The sequence below is a fragment of the Sorex araneus genome, chromosome 3 (assembly GCF_027595985.1).
Source record: "Sorex araneus isolate mSorAra2 chromosome 3, mSorAra2.pri, whole genome shotgun sequence".
NCBI classification, from domain to species: Eukaryota; Metazoa; Chordata; class Mammalia; order Eulipotyphla; family Soricidae; genus Sorex; species Sorex araneus.
Genome location: NC_073304.1, coordinates 225202764 through 225216751, shown reverse-complemented (window position 1 = coordinate 225216751; position 13988 = coordinate 225202764). Strand labels below are relative to the sequence as shown.

The following is a 13988-nucleotide window of genomic DNA, read 5'->3' as shown; positions in this document are numbered from 1 at the left end:
AGAGGATATGCCTTTGAAGTGACTAGCTAAGGTGGAAGAACCACAAAGGAAGTTAGGAGGCTAGAAAATCAGGACAGTCTGTATGAACTGGAAAAGAAGAGAGGTCAGTATGAGCCAAGATACCTAGAAGCAGCTACAAGAAAGCAAAGAGGACACTAAAACCCCCTCAACGTAAGGAGTCACTACTTTAGAACTGTTTAGAGTAAGTGTGCCCTCAGGAAAAAAACCTAAATTTCAATTAGAGTAAAAGATATTGCTTAGATAAAAGACAATGTTTAGAGAAGAGGTCAATAAAGGGAGTTTTGCAGATTGCTGAGAGTGAAATCTATAAGGCAAAGAAAGGTCTTATGATCTCAAGAGTGAAAACGGGCCACATGCAAGATCAGAGAAGGTAACACTATGCTGCTAGAGGATGAAGCCCACAATATAGCACAAAGCTTGGAGTACATGCTTGGCATGTGCAAGGTTCCAACTTTAATCCCAGAACACCACCAGAGTAGCACTGGTGGCCCCTAGCCAGAGTACTACACTCCAAGTAGTGCAGGGAACAAGCCCCATGATTCCTGGTGCTGCTGAGGGAGCACGGGAAGAAAGAAACAAACTACTGGAGGATAAGACCAGAAAATCTCAGCAACAAGCTGCTGTATGAGTTGTTTTTCTTTTTTTTTTTTTGGGGGGGGGTGGAAATCTATTGAAAAACAACAGGGAAAAACTGAGAAGTTATAAAAGCTTTCCTAAACCCCAGCACATTCTAAAAGATTTTTTAAATTAATTTCAAATAAAAGTTAGTCCAAAATATCAAGGTCAATTCCAAGCAAAATTACTATAAAACTGTCTATACCAAAGTCAACCCAGTTATCAGAGGCAAGGCGGAAGAGATAATATAGCAGGTAAGGAACTTGCCAGATCTGGGCTCAATCTCCTGCATCCGATATGGCTCCCCAAACACTGTCAAGAGTAACTCCTGAGCATCACCAGGTGTGATGATAGCACTGTAGCACTGTAGATTGTCATCCTGTTGTTCATCGATTTGCTAGAGTGGGCACCAGTAACATCTCCATTGTGAGACTTGTTACTGTTTTTGGCATATCGAATACGCACGGGGAGCTTGCCAGGCTCTGCTGTGTGGGCGGGATACTCTCAGTAGCTTGCCAAGTTCTCCGAGAGGGATGGAGGAATCGAACCTGAGTTGGCCGCATGCAAGGCAAATGCCCTACCCGCTGTAACCAACTCTAGAAATGCGTTCAAAATATTCTGATAATTTTCCAAGCACAAAAGAACAGGTCTCAAAAAGACCCAGGCCAGTGATTTCAAAGCAATGGGAACACGGTCAGAGGCTAGCAAGATGCTCAGGAGTCCTAAAATAATCAAATGCAAGATCTTAAAAGGTAAGAGTCCTAACTTGAACCAACTCAACCCAATCACCCTTCCCGGTCTCTTAAGTTATTTCTATAATGTCAAGGTAAAAAAGGCTTTAGTAACCAAAGGCTTATGAAATGAAATGAACAAATGAACAGCGCTCAGAACCAAGGCCCACCTCTCACAAATATTCCAATTAAGTCTCTATTTAAAAATGTTTTTGCCTATCAACTTTGAGGACCACAGAATTGTATAAAACATGACTACTGTCCACATGGTATTTTTCTACACCATTTTGTATAAAAAGAATAACTCCCCGAGAACACTCCAAAGAGAAAGATAACCATATAGTTTTAAATACAGAATTTTTAAATAAGTTATGCTAACATTTAACTGTCTATTATAAACCCCACTTGATTATGATGTACTGTCTTTTATATACACTGTTGGATTTATTTTATTGATATTTTATATTAAATCTTTGCTTCTCAGTCATGAGTATGAGTAGACTGGTTTATAGTAGCTAAAAATTATATAAAATAATCTTAACATTCATCTGTTAGGGAATAATAATTTTAAAATTATGATACAGTATGCTACGAAATGTTATGAGTTTTTTTTTTCCCCTGAGTACGACTGGGGCTCCAGTGGTACTCAGGTGCTATAACCAGGTTCTGTGCTTAGCGGGTTACGCCAAGCAGTGCTTGTGGGACCATGAGGTGCTAGATGCTGAACAAGATTGTCTCCTGCATACAAAGCATGCACTTAGCCTGCTGCTCCATCCCCAGCTTTTAAAGGTTTGTTTTGCTTTTGTGGTTTGTTTTGGGTTGAGGGGGAACAGCCAGCTGTGTGCAGGGCTTACTCCTCCCAGGGATCAAATCCATGAACGCTACGTCCACAGCAAACGTTCTACCCACTGCACTATCTCTCCAGCCCGTCCAGCCCAGCTTGAAAAAATTAAGTTTCACTTACCAGAGAGATAGCAATGATATATTCTTAAATTTAAAAATTACTATGCTTTTGCGGGGGAAATGAAGGTCAAAGATAGTCAAAATTATTGATGAATTTTCGTTAGCGCAAGGAGTAACATTGGAGAAAAGAGAAATGGAGGAAGAGGAAAACATTAACATTTTTATTTCACTCTCAGTTCTAGCGTTTAGAGTATTATGCTAAAAAAAATTGGGGTGGTGTCAATCAATTTGCAGACTATACTGTCAAAATATTGTCTACACCTGAACATACAACACAAAATACAGGAAAAGCTGGTTCCTACCCATCTCCAAATAACGAACATATGGTTTGATCAGAACACTTTTGTTTTTAAAGGTAGTATGGAAGCAAGAAAATGACAATTATGTATTATAAATAATGACAATAAAAATCTGTTGACAATGATATCTGCCTTTAGCACCTCTAAAGACAAAAACAACTAAGTAATCTAAGGCAAGGAGGAGAATCATGAAGCTCATTTATTTAAAAATACAAAAAAAAATTCATCCTGGGATCAAAGCTGCATGTAAGTGGTCTTCCCCAGGGGCTTAAGCAAGATCTCTTTAGCATGAGCTGTTTGTTTTTATAACTAGTACAAACTCATCGATTCATGGATATTAAGACAACTGTGGATAAAATTGAGAAAGTGAGTCAAAGTCAAGTCCACTGAAAGAAAAATGTTCAATGAATAATTATGTAGAAAATACACAAATTAATGGAATAAGTGAAGTTTACGTAGCACTGTAGCACTGTCCTCCCATTGTTCATCAATTTGCTCAAGGGGGCACCAGTAACATCTCCATTGTGAGACTTGTTGTTACTGTTTTTGGCATATTGAATACATCATGGGTAGCTTGCCAGGCTCTGCCATGCGGGCAGGATACTCTCATTAGCTTGCTGGGCTCTCCAAGAGGGGTGAAGAATCCAAGTCAGCTGCGTGGAAGGCAAACACCTTACCCGCTGTGCTATCACTCCAGGGAATTAGCTAGCTATAGTTTTTTTCTAGTATATTACTTTACACTGAAAAAAGAAGTCCTGTTTTTATTGCATAAAAATAACAAACAAAAATAATCTATCTTGTGTATGCCTGTATGACTAAAACCCAATTATGAACAGCTTTGTAATGAGCTATCTCACAGTGATTCGATTAAAAAAATTTTTTTAATCATCTATCTTGACTGTCACAAACTTTTTAAAATAAAAAGTTACTAAAGTTAATCCACCTGGAAAAACAAATGTGCTGCAAATGATGTTTTCTCATAAAGAAAGTTCCAGTTATTCACAATAGTTAGATAAGTTTGTAAAAGCTGAAAACACTAACATGATAAAATTTTAAGAAAAGCTTCTGCCAACAGGTTCATTGAATCAAGAAATACTACGGTTTTCTATTTTGAAGATATTAAAAATGAATTTCTGTTAAGTTTTTTGGGCTTAATGGCAAACAGCCTAAAAAGAAATGCATACTAAGAATGTGTTCAAGAGCATTTCTGAGTTTTTTTAAGTATAGCTATTCCTAAACTCTTTCAGCTCTCATTAAATTCTTCATCGAAGAAAAGTTCAAATCCCCTGAGCACTGCAGGAGTAGATCTGGGGGGGCCCAGCACCACAGGAGTGGCCTTAATTGTTCCAGGCATTTCAGGGCTGAAGCACCTCAACATCCCTGGGTCTGAGCATAGAACCACTTAGCCAGATTGGCCAAATACCGCAGGGATTACCCGCTGAGCACTGCTTGTGAGCTCCCCTCACCCTATATAAAAAAGAAAAATTCAGGACAGAAATGAAATATATAAGGAGTCAAATCACTACAGGTGTCTTTGTTGATTTGGGGCTACATCCGATGGTATTCAGGGCTTACTCCTGAATACCAGCTCTATGCTCTATGCTCTTGGCTTACTCCTGGTGGTGCTGAGAGGATCCTATGTAGTGCTGGGGATCAAACTGTGGTCAACCACATACAAAGCAAGTGCCCTACTCCTGTACCCATACCACATGTTCTTAAAACGCCTAAGGATGAAAAGAAGATCAATGCATGATAACAAGGAAAAGATGGACTGAAAATGTTAGTAAAAATATTGTAGGAAGGAACTGGATGAAGCACAGTATCAAAGAAGAAAATCTATGACAATTTCCAATGCCTAATAAAAATAACCATTTATGAAGTACTAGACATTGTTCTAACCATATTCATTAACATAATTTCATTTCATCATCATTAAAAACCTTACAAGAAAAACCCTGCCCCTTATACAGCTAAGCGACAGTGCAGTAATTCTGACCTGTTTTCATGATTCAAAAACTCACAAAGTGCTTTCTACTATACAATGAGTCTCATCATTGCAGAATTTCAAAAGCTTCTTACAACTGAACAACGGTATTGTGATCCTATAAAATAGGGATGTCTAAAAAATGACCTCCAAAGGAAGTCTGTCTTCCTCTTTCAACCTAAGAAGAAAGAATGAAGAATCTTTGAGTACTGCACAGAATTTCAGTACGTAGTAAAGTCTTTATTCCACATGTCTACTAAAAATAATTACTTTCAGGGGCCAGAAAAACAGCTCAGCCACACACTAGGACCGAGTTCAAATTCCAGCATCACATGGTCACCCAAGTATACCAGTTTTGGCCCCCGTGGTTCCCAAGCACTGTTGAGGTGCTCATGGTGGTCACCAAGAATACAAGAACTACACAGCTGCACATCCTCCAGCCAAAGAATTGAACCACCAGGCCCAGCTGAATGAATATCACCAGGGAGTAGTCTCACTGCTGGGAGTCCCCATAAAAAAATAATAATAATAATAATAACAGGGGCAGAGAGATAGTACAGGGGTTGACGTCCATGTCTTGGATGCAACTGACTATAGTTCAATCCTAGCACTACACAGGACCCAATCATCACTGAGTGCGTAGGTTTCCCAAGTACAGCCATCACCATTGGTGATGGGTTTGGTCATCTCTATCAACACAGGGTCCTCACAGCACAGTACCCTCAATCCTTGCAATGAACAGCTGGTCCAATTGGCCAAGAACTGCCAAGAGAGGCTCCAAAATAATCATAATAATGATAATAACAATAATGACAACAACCTTCATTACATCCAAATTCAAATTCTAAAGAGAGCTATAGAATTCCATGGAATTGGAAAATAAATAAAATTCTGGTGTATAAAAAAATATATCCAATATCCAATCCATATCCAATATGCACGGGTAGCTTGCCAGGCTCTGCCTCTCGGGCTACATATTCTCAGCAGCTTGCCAGGCTCTCTGAGAGGGGTGGAGGAATCGAACTCGAGTCAGCCACGTGAAAGGCAAAAGCCCAACCGCTGTGCTATCGCTCCAGCCCTGGATATGCTAAAAACAGTGACAATAAGTCTCTCAATGAAAGACGTTACTGGTGCCCGCTCAAACAAATCGATGAGCAATGGGATGACAGTGTGTACAAAAAAAATACCTATCAAGCAATGGAAATAGCTTGCCTTGGTTTATCTTATCAAATTTCAGCAACCAAAGTTAGAAATTGTGGGAATCCCATTGTGGAAAATTAGGAGCAAAAGGCTAAGAAGAAAATTCCTTTTTTAAGGCACATGAAAAAGTGCTCTACATCACTAACCATCAGGGAGGTATAGATCAAAACAACCATGAGATACCACCTCACACCACAGAGACTAGCACACATCCAAAAGAACAAAAGCAACCGCTGTTGGAGAGGATGTGGGGAGAAAGGGACCCTTCTACACTGCTGGTGGGAATGCCGACTGTTTCAGCCCTTTTGGAAAACAATATGGACGATTCTCAAAAAATTAGAAATTGAGCTCCCATTTGACCCAGCAATATCACTGCTGGGAATATATCCCAGAGAAGCAAAAAAGTATAGTCGAAATGACATCTGCACTTATATGTTCATCGCAGCACTGTTTACAATAGCCAGAATCTGGAAAAAAACCGAGTGCCCTAGAACAGATGACTGGTTGAAGAAACTTTGGTACATCTATACAATGGAATACTATGCAGCTGTTAAAAAAAGGAGGTCATGAATTTTGCATATAAGTGGATCGGCATGGAAAGTATCATGCTAAGTGAAATGAGTCAGAAAGAGACAGACAGACATAGAAAGATTGCACTCATCTGTGGAATATAGAATAACAGAGTAGGAGACTAACACCCAAGAATAGTAGAAATAAGTACCAGAAGGCTGACTCCATGGCTTGGAGGTTGGTCTCACATTCTGGGGAGAGGACAACTCAGAGAAGGGATCACCAAGTACAATGCGGTCGGAGGCCATGCGGGGGAAGGGTGATGTGGGCTAGAGACTGAACACAGTGGCCACTCAACACCTTTATTGCGAACCACAACACCTCATTAGAGAGAGAGAATAAAAGAATAACAGTGGCGGGGCGGGGTGTGGGGAGATGGGATTGGGGAGGGTAGGAGGGATGCTGAGTTTACTGGTGGTGGAGAATGGGCACTGGTGAAGGGATGGGTTCTCGAACTTTGTATGAGGGAAACAAGAGCACAAAGATATGTAAATCTGTAACTGTACCCTCACGGTGATTCACTAATTAAAAATAAATAAAGAAAAAAAAGAAAATTCCTTTTTTAAGGCAAAGAAAATTTATTGAGTCATAAAGCAGGATTCTCATGTCAAAATGATTAAAATCACAATATCTACATACTCTTAATTCCAAATTTAGTAACTAATCTACCGTTAAGGCTGGACCCATAAGGGGTATTTCAAGGCAACAGAAACTTGGTGTGGGGCCAGAGTAATAGTACACCGAGTAAGACACCTGGTTGAATCCCCGGTATCCCATCTGGTCCCCAGAACAACACCAGGAGTAGCCCCTGAGCATCACCAAGTATGGCCCCCAAAAAAAGGAAAGAAACTGGGTGCCATAGCTTTCACGCTGTCAATCTCTAAATCCAGATGTTATCATTACCATAACATGAACATATATTTACAAGTAATTCATAAGACTACTAGTCTCAAAAACAAATCTGTTAAAAATAGAAGTTTTCTAGTATTATTATATACTTTTTGTGAAGTTATATCTACAATTCTTGCTGATAATTATAAAGTATACAGACCACTGCTTCTCTTTTCTTAATATTTTTGCATAATTTTTTGCAACTTATCAACACTGGCCACTGAAATTTTATTGAAGTAACCATCTTTAATACATTTGACAAATATACAAGATCAAAGTGTTTATTATACGATCCCTTTTATGCAAATATTTATATGAGAGGGGCTGGAGCAACAGCACAGCAGGTAGGGCATTTGCCTTGCACATGGCCGACCTGGGTTCGATCCCACCGCCAGGAGTAATTCCTGAGCGCATGATCCAGGAGTAACCCCTGTGCATCGCCAGGTGTAACCCAAAAAGAAAAATATATATATATTTATATGAGAGACTGAGACCTGGGAAAACAAAAAAACTGTTCTCATATAAACCTCCCCACTTGGGATATCTTTTGTAAGAAAAAACAAAACAAAAATTGAATAATACACTTCTTCAGAATGAAACAAAATATGGGTGTTAAAATGAGGTACAATAAAAGCCTTGTCAGATATATCAGTACTAAGGCAATATGACTAATCTTTTCTCAATAAAACAGAAACAACTATGACCTGCGAGTTGCCATATCTACGATTCAAGACAATCAGTGTACACTTAATGGAAACAGACTATATAAGAGACCAAGGACTGATAAACTTTTTCTGTAAATGGCTAGAGAGTAAATATTTAGGCTTTATGGGCCATATGGTCTCTATCATAACTACTAGACTCTACTGCTACACCTGGAAAACAGCCATAGTCAATATGCAAATGAGTGAACATGGCTATCTTCCAGTAAAACTTTCCTTACAGACACTGAAATTTGAATTTCCCTATAAATTTCACGTATCACAAAGCATTATTCTTCTTCTGTTATGCTTCCAACCTTGGAAAATATAAAAAGCATTCTCAATTTCCAGATCATTCAAAAACAGGCACTGGGTTATATTTTGCCATTGGTTATAGCTTGTGATATAAGAAATTCAGTAAGATATCATGAAAATAATTCTGCTAAAGTTCACATAGAGAAGTTGCTAGTCGTCCTTCCCCACCATAGAAAATATAAAAAAGAATAAAATTTTGTTTCTTTTTAGAGTTGGCATATCTCCTGATATCTAAAATGTTCTCTAATTCCACAATAAGAGATAGGATTACAAAAACATAAATCAAGTAACTCCCATATAAGTAACTATAACATTACGCTTCTGAGCAATGCAATGGGGCAATGAGCAGATAGAGAATGACATGCCCAAATCCATCTGAGAGAGCGAACAAAACCTTACTCAAGTCAAGGCATGAAGGTTAAAGAGCAGTTTATCCAAGGAGCACAGAGAGGGGAGGAATAGTTCAGAGGGAATATAATATATAAATATGTGGAAAACAAAGAGAATATTATATACTAAAACACCACAGGTCGTTCAGTGTTACTGAAACACAACTATAAAATTAGGTACCAGTATAAAGAGAATAAAAGGTCAGATCAAGTAGGACTATATGCAGTTTGCTACAGAGTTTACATTGTAACCACTAAATGACAAGAAACCACAGGAAGATTCTAAACAACTGACATGATCAGAAGGCCATATGAGAAAAATCACTCAAGCAGCAATGTGGACTATATTTTTAAAAGGCACAAAAGCGTGACATAAATACTAAAGATTTCTACTGGTCAAATGGTTTTTGTAAAAATCAAGATTATCATACCATATTCATTTTAAATAACTGACTTCAGAAGCTTTCACATTTATAAGGAAAAAAATAATAACTCTGAAGGTAGTACGTAACAGTCACTGAATAAAACATACATTATGGGAATGAAGAGAATAAAGAGCATGACTAAGACTATCACCAACTTCATTTTCTTGCCTCTTAACCTTACTCATGTTCAACTATTTAACAGCAACAAACATGGAAAAATCTGTTTTTAAAATTTTCCCACACTTTAGGAGAGGGTTTTATAGATATTGACTACACATGAAAAAATTTGTAAAAATACATAAAGATGAAACATAGTCAACACTCATGTACCTTCCACCCAGTTTTAGAAAGAATTATCATCTCTTGTAACAATTATTTCATGTTCTTAGGAAAACTGTTTCCACGGTTCTATAAATACCACCTCTCATGTAATAAAAAACAAAAAGGGGGGGTGGTTGTTTGGGGGCCTCACCAGGCAGTGCTCAGGGCTCACTCCTAGGGGGTCTCAGGGGACCCTGTGTGGTGCTGGGTATCAAATCTAGGTTGGTTGTGTGCAGGCAAGCACTCTAACAGTTGCACAATCACTCGAGCCCCTATTTCTTTTTTTCATTTTTGTTTCATTTTTTCATTTTTAAAATAAAAAATTGTTGAAAAGGGTACTGATTATGACAAGACCTATCTGGGATATATACTTTAACATGTTTAATAAATTGTCACAGACCTAGATCATGCTCTGTATTCACACTAAATCATTTTAATATATTTAATAAATTTTATTAAATGTTTTAATATTTAAAATAGTTTATTTTAACATATCTGACGTATAAGTTAGTGCTTGCATCTTCAACATAAATATGGTTGAATATTAGTATCACTGTTATCCCACTGCTCATCGATTTGTTTGAGCGGGCACCAGTAATATCTCCAAGTGAAACTTGTTGTTACTGTTTTTGGCATACCGAGTATGTCACGGGGAGTTTGCCAGGCTCTGCTGTGCCGGCGGGATACTCTCGGTAGCTTGCCAGGCTCTCCAAGAGGAACAAAGGAATCGAACCTGGGTGGGCCGCGTGCAAGGCAAACGCCCTACCCGCTGTGCTATCGCTCCAGTCTCAAACGGTAGATTATTTCCCTGTTCCATCACTGATTTTTGACTGTCCTGTACTAGTTCCCATTTCCCCTCAACCCCATAAACTCTATTTTTGGAAAGACTGTGCATTATCTTCAAAATACACCTAGAAAGCAGTATACTAAATCAGTGGTAAAGAAGGGGGAATCTGAAGTCAAATGGCACTTACTGGGTAAAGGTGTGCATAAAAAAAAATCTAAATTCTCTTGTCATTTCACCTTCTAACAAAATTGAACTTCTGAGACATACTAACTGGGCACAGTAGTTAAAGCAGACTGGACTGTATTTGCATAGGGTCACCAATGTTAGCATAGGGTGTTTGAAATTATCGAAATGTTTATAATAGGCTGGGGCTGGCAAAGATGGATGCCATGTAAAAGTCAGTAATTACTACTACTTGTAGTACTGGACCATCTTCCCCAATACATGAAAACATTCTCAGCAGTTTGAATTACAAACCAAAATTGATACTATTTAAAACAAACATCAAAGTTGATCATGATGAACAGGAAGTTTAAAGTGTTGCAATTCTGGAAAGGTGATGAATAAATCTACGAGAGCTCTATCAAGAACAATCCGAGTGGTTTCCCAGCGTGCAGTTATCAATTTTTTCCTTTACACAAGGGGGCAGTGACAACAAGAAAAGAATAGGACTCTGCAACACCTCTTCCTACAGACAGTAGGGGGTGGCAGTACATATGGCTTACACTCAGAACAAAACAGGAAGACCCAAAAGAACTGCTCTTTATTCTCCCCTGGACCTCTCCTCACTGCTTCAGCCCCGGATGAAGCCTCCAGGTGAGGCAACCGATCTACAGAAAAGATGAAAACCCACCATTAATCACCATGGAAAAGCCAGTTTTGTCTCTGAATCAAGCAGTCTTTCAATGACTGAATATGAATCCAGGAGGAAGCGAATATATGAATTTTCAGGTTAGCTGGCAAATTACTTAATGATCCTGTATTACAAGAACAGCAGTACGGCAAGCAATTCAATTTCTCTACAATAATCCAAGACACTGAAGTCTCACCAATAACTACACCCCAATAAACAAACCCAGATATTTCTGCCTGCTTTATAGTAACAACCACACTCATGGCATGAATACCTATAAGTTATATTAAATACCTCATCGAGCTGTCTTTTGTTACTTCTAAAATTCCAGCTAGTATTCTGACAATCCTCTCAAAACACAGATGTTCTTAAATGGAAGTCACAATGTTTTGTGGCATGTGGGCAATTATATGTAATTATGTGTGTGTGCGTGTGTGTGTGTGTGTGTGTGTGTGCAGCAAGAGAGAAAGGGGATATTTAATATTTGATTTGGGGGCCCTACATTCCTAAGATGATCTACATGGGCAATGCTGCAGAAAGCACTCCACTGACAGTATCCATGTTGTTGCTTTTATTGCCACATTTTACTGTCCCCCCCCCACGCTTCTTTTTTTTTTCTGCTTTGCCATCCTAACACCAAGAACACGCAAGAATATTTCACTACTGCCATTCACTGTAATTAACCATTGCCAGCGCTTTTAGCCCCCACGCTTGAAATGCCTGAAAATTTATCCCTTTTGTTCACCATGTTGTTTTGTTTTCCTCATTCCAGATATTTCACCTGTGTAAAAAACGAAGACGGGGGCACGGAAAGGATCAAACGAAAATGTCCCTTTGCTTAAGACCAGATCTTGAACTCACAAGCAGGGTCAAGTCGCGGGGGTTGGGGGTAGGTGGGGGGGGGGGGGGCGGGAAGCAAAGGGGTATGTTTTGTTTTTTTTCTTTCCCTGAAGAGGGGCAGGAAAAGAGGAAAAGGCACCCCCGAAACACCCCATCTCCCCTAATGTCCGTTATCGGTGCCGAGGTTTTGTGAAAAACCATCTGAAGCCGTGCCCACCTGGGGGTGAAGACGGGCGACACAACCGCATCGGGGCTCGCCCCACGGGCGGCAGAACCTGAGGTCGCTTCAGTCCTTTTCTTCCCTCTCACCGCCAGCCCCGACCTGCCCTTTTCCCACCCCCACGCCCTCCCCACGCTTCCCCCCACCCCCCGCCCCGGCACACGCCAGGAGACCCCATCCCCAAAAAAGGAGCCGTCCATCCCCGCTCCTCTCGCCCTCCCGGGACCCAGCGGAGCCGGGCGCCCCGCGAGCCTCCGGGAGCCCCGCCGCGCCTCACCTGGCACCTTCCTCAACTACTTTGGGGCGGCAGCCCCGGGGCACGTCTCTTCGCCCCTCGGCCCGCGCCGGCTTCGCGGCCACGCTCGGGGCCCGCGGGCCTCGCAGCCCGCGCCCGGGCGCCCGTCGGCGGGAGGCGCCGGCCACCGAATTCCGAGACACGCGGGCTGCAGCCGCGCGGCCGCCGGCGAAGCCGCCCCCCGAGCCCGGGCGCCGCGGCGCGCGCCCCTGTCACCAGGGCGACCTCTCCCGCCGCGGCTCCCCGGAGCGCTTACCTGCCGCGCTGAGGGGACTCGCCGCGCCTCGGAGGACTGAGGCGGGGGGAGCGAGCCCCAGTCCCGCGGGCTCTCCTCCGAGGAGCGCGCCGCCCGCGCTCGTTCCGCACCCGCCAAGGGCGCGGCGGGGCCTCGCGGCCGCACAGCGCAGCCCCCCGCCCAGCCCGCCCCCCGGCGCTCCTCCTGACAGCGGCGGCGGCGGCGGCGGCGCCGGGGCAGGTTCTCTCCGCGGCGGCGGCGGCAACGGGCGCCTCGCTCCGCCTCGCGCGCGGCACCGCCGGGAGGTGGGAGCGGGAAGGGGGATGGGCACGGGGGCGGGGCCGCCCGGCCGAGGCTCCGCGGAGGGCGGCGGCGGGAGCAGGGCAGCGCCGGCGGCCCCGGCGCTCCGAGCGCTCGCGGCTTCCCCGGGCGGCTCGCGCGAGGCGCCGGTGCGAGCGGGCCCCGCCGGAGCAAGCGCGCCCAGACCCCCGCGCCCGGCCAGCCCGGCTCGCGAGCGCCGCCGCCGCCGCCGCCGCCGCCGTGCCAGGGGGCGTCGCAGCCTCCGAGGCCGCCTGCGGCCCCGCCCCCTCCGGGCCGGGCTGGGGAGGGGCGCGAGCGCGGCGGGAGAGCGCGTGCGTGGGGGCGCGTGCGCGGTGGGGAGCGCGCGCGCGTGGGGGGCGCGTGCGCGGTGGGGGGCGGGCGCGCGGTGGAGCGCAAGCGCGCCCCCGCCCCCGTCACGGTCTGGGGGTGAGGGGGAGCGGCGTGCGGGAAGAAGCCGCGGCCAGAACCTTGTCTGGGCCCCTCCGTGAGGTCCGGGCATCTCCCGCTTGAGCGAGGGGCGGGCTGGGACGGGTGGGGTCGAGGCGTTTAGTAAGGGGAGAGGGGAGGGAGCGCGCGCGCGAACCCGACCCTACATGGCCAGGCTCCGCCCCGATGACGTCATTCTCGAGGTGCTGCTGTCACGTGCGCCCAAGTCTGGGCCTGGCTGCCCGGGCTTTGATGGGCAGAACGTTCCTAACCCCCAGCTCTGCCCCCACCCCCAGCCCTGTAAGCCACCTTGCACCTATCACTTCCATTCGCCGGCCCAGAGGAGTGTCAGTTGTTCTTTTCCTGACTCTTGGCATGTGCGCTGCTTCAGAACGCGTGGCCCGAGAGGGAAGCTGAAAAAGGAGCAAAACCCCCGCGGGGGTGGGTGGGGTGGGGTAGTGTAGGTGCACAAGGCGCTCGAGAGTCATTCCCGCCAGAAATTCCGGGACCAGAACGCCAGTTCCCACCAGTGGGATAAGAGGCCTCATTAAGGCGCCCTGTCTCGCCAATGCCCCGCCAATCTAGA

At 44.0% G+C, this 13988-nt stretch overlaps 1 protein-coding gene across 6 annotated transcripts in view; it reads right to left on the bottom strand.

The window, feature by feature from the left end:
- The window catches only part of TANC2 (tetratricopeptide repeat, ankyrin repeat and coiled-coil containing 2), a 379564-nt gene extending 366736 nt beyond the window's left edge, over nucleotides 1-12828 (bottom strand). For all 6 annotated transcript variants that reach the window (XM_055131292.1, XM_055131293.1, XM_055131294.1 and 3 more), the window contains exon 1: nucleotides 12677-12828. The gene's annotated coding sequence lies outside the window, so the exon portion shown is untranslated. The remainder of the gene's footprint in view (nucleotides 1-12676) is intronic.
- Nucleotides 12829-13988: the final 1160 nt, after the last annotated feature.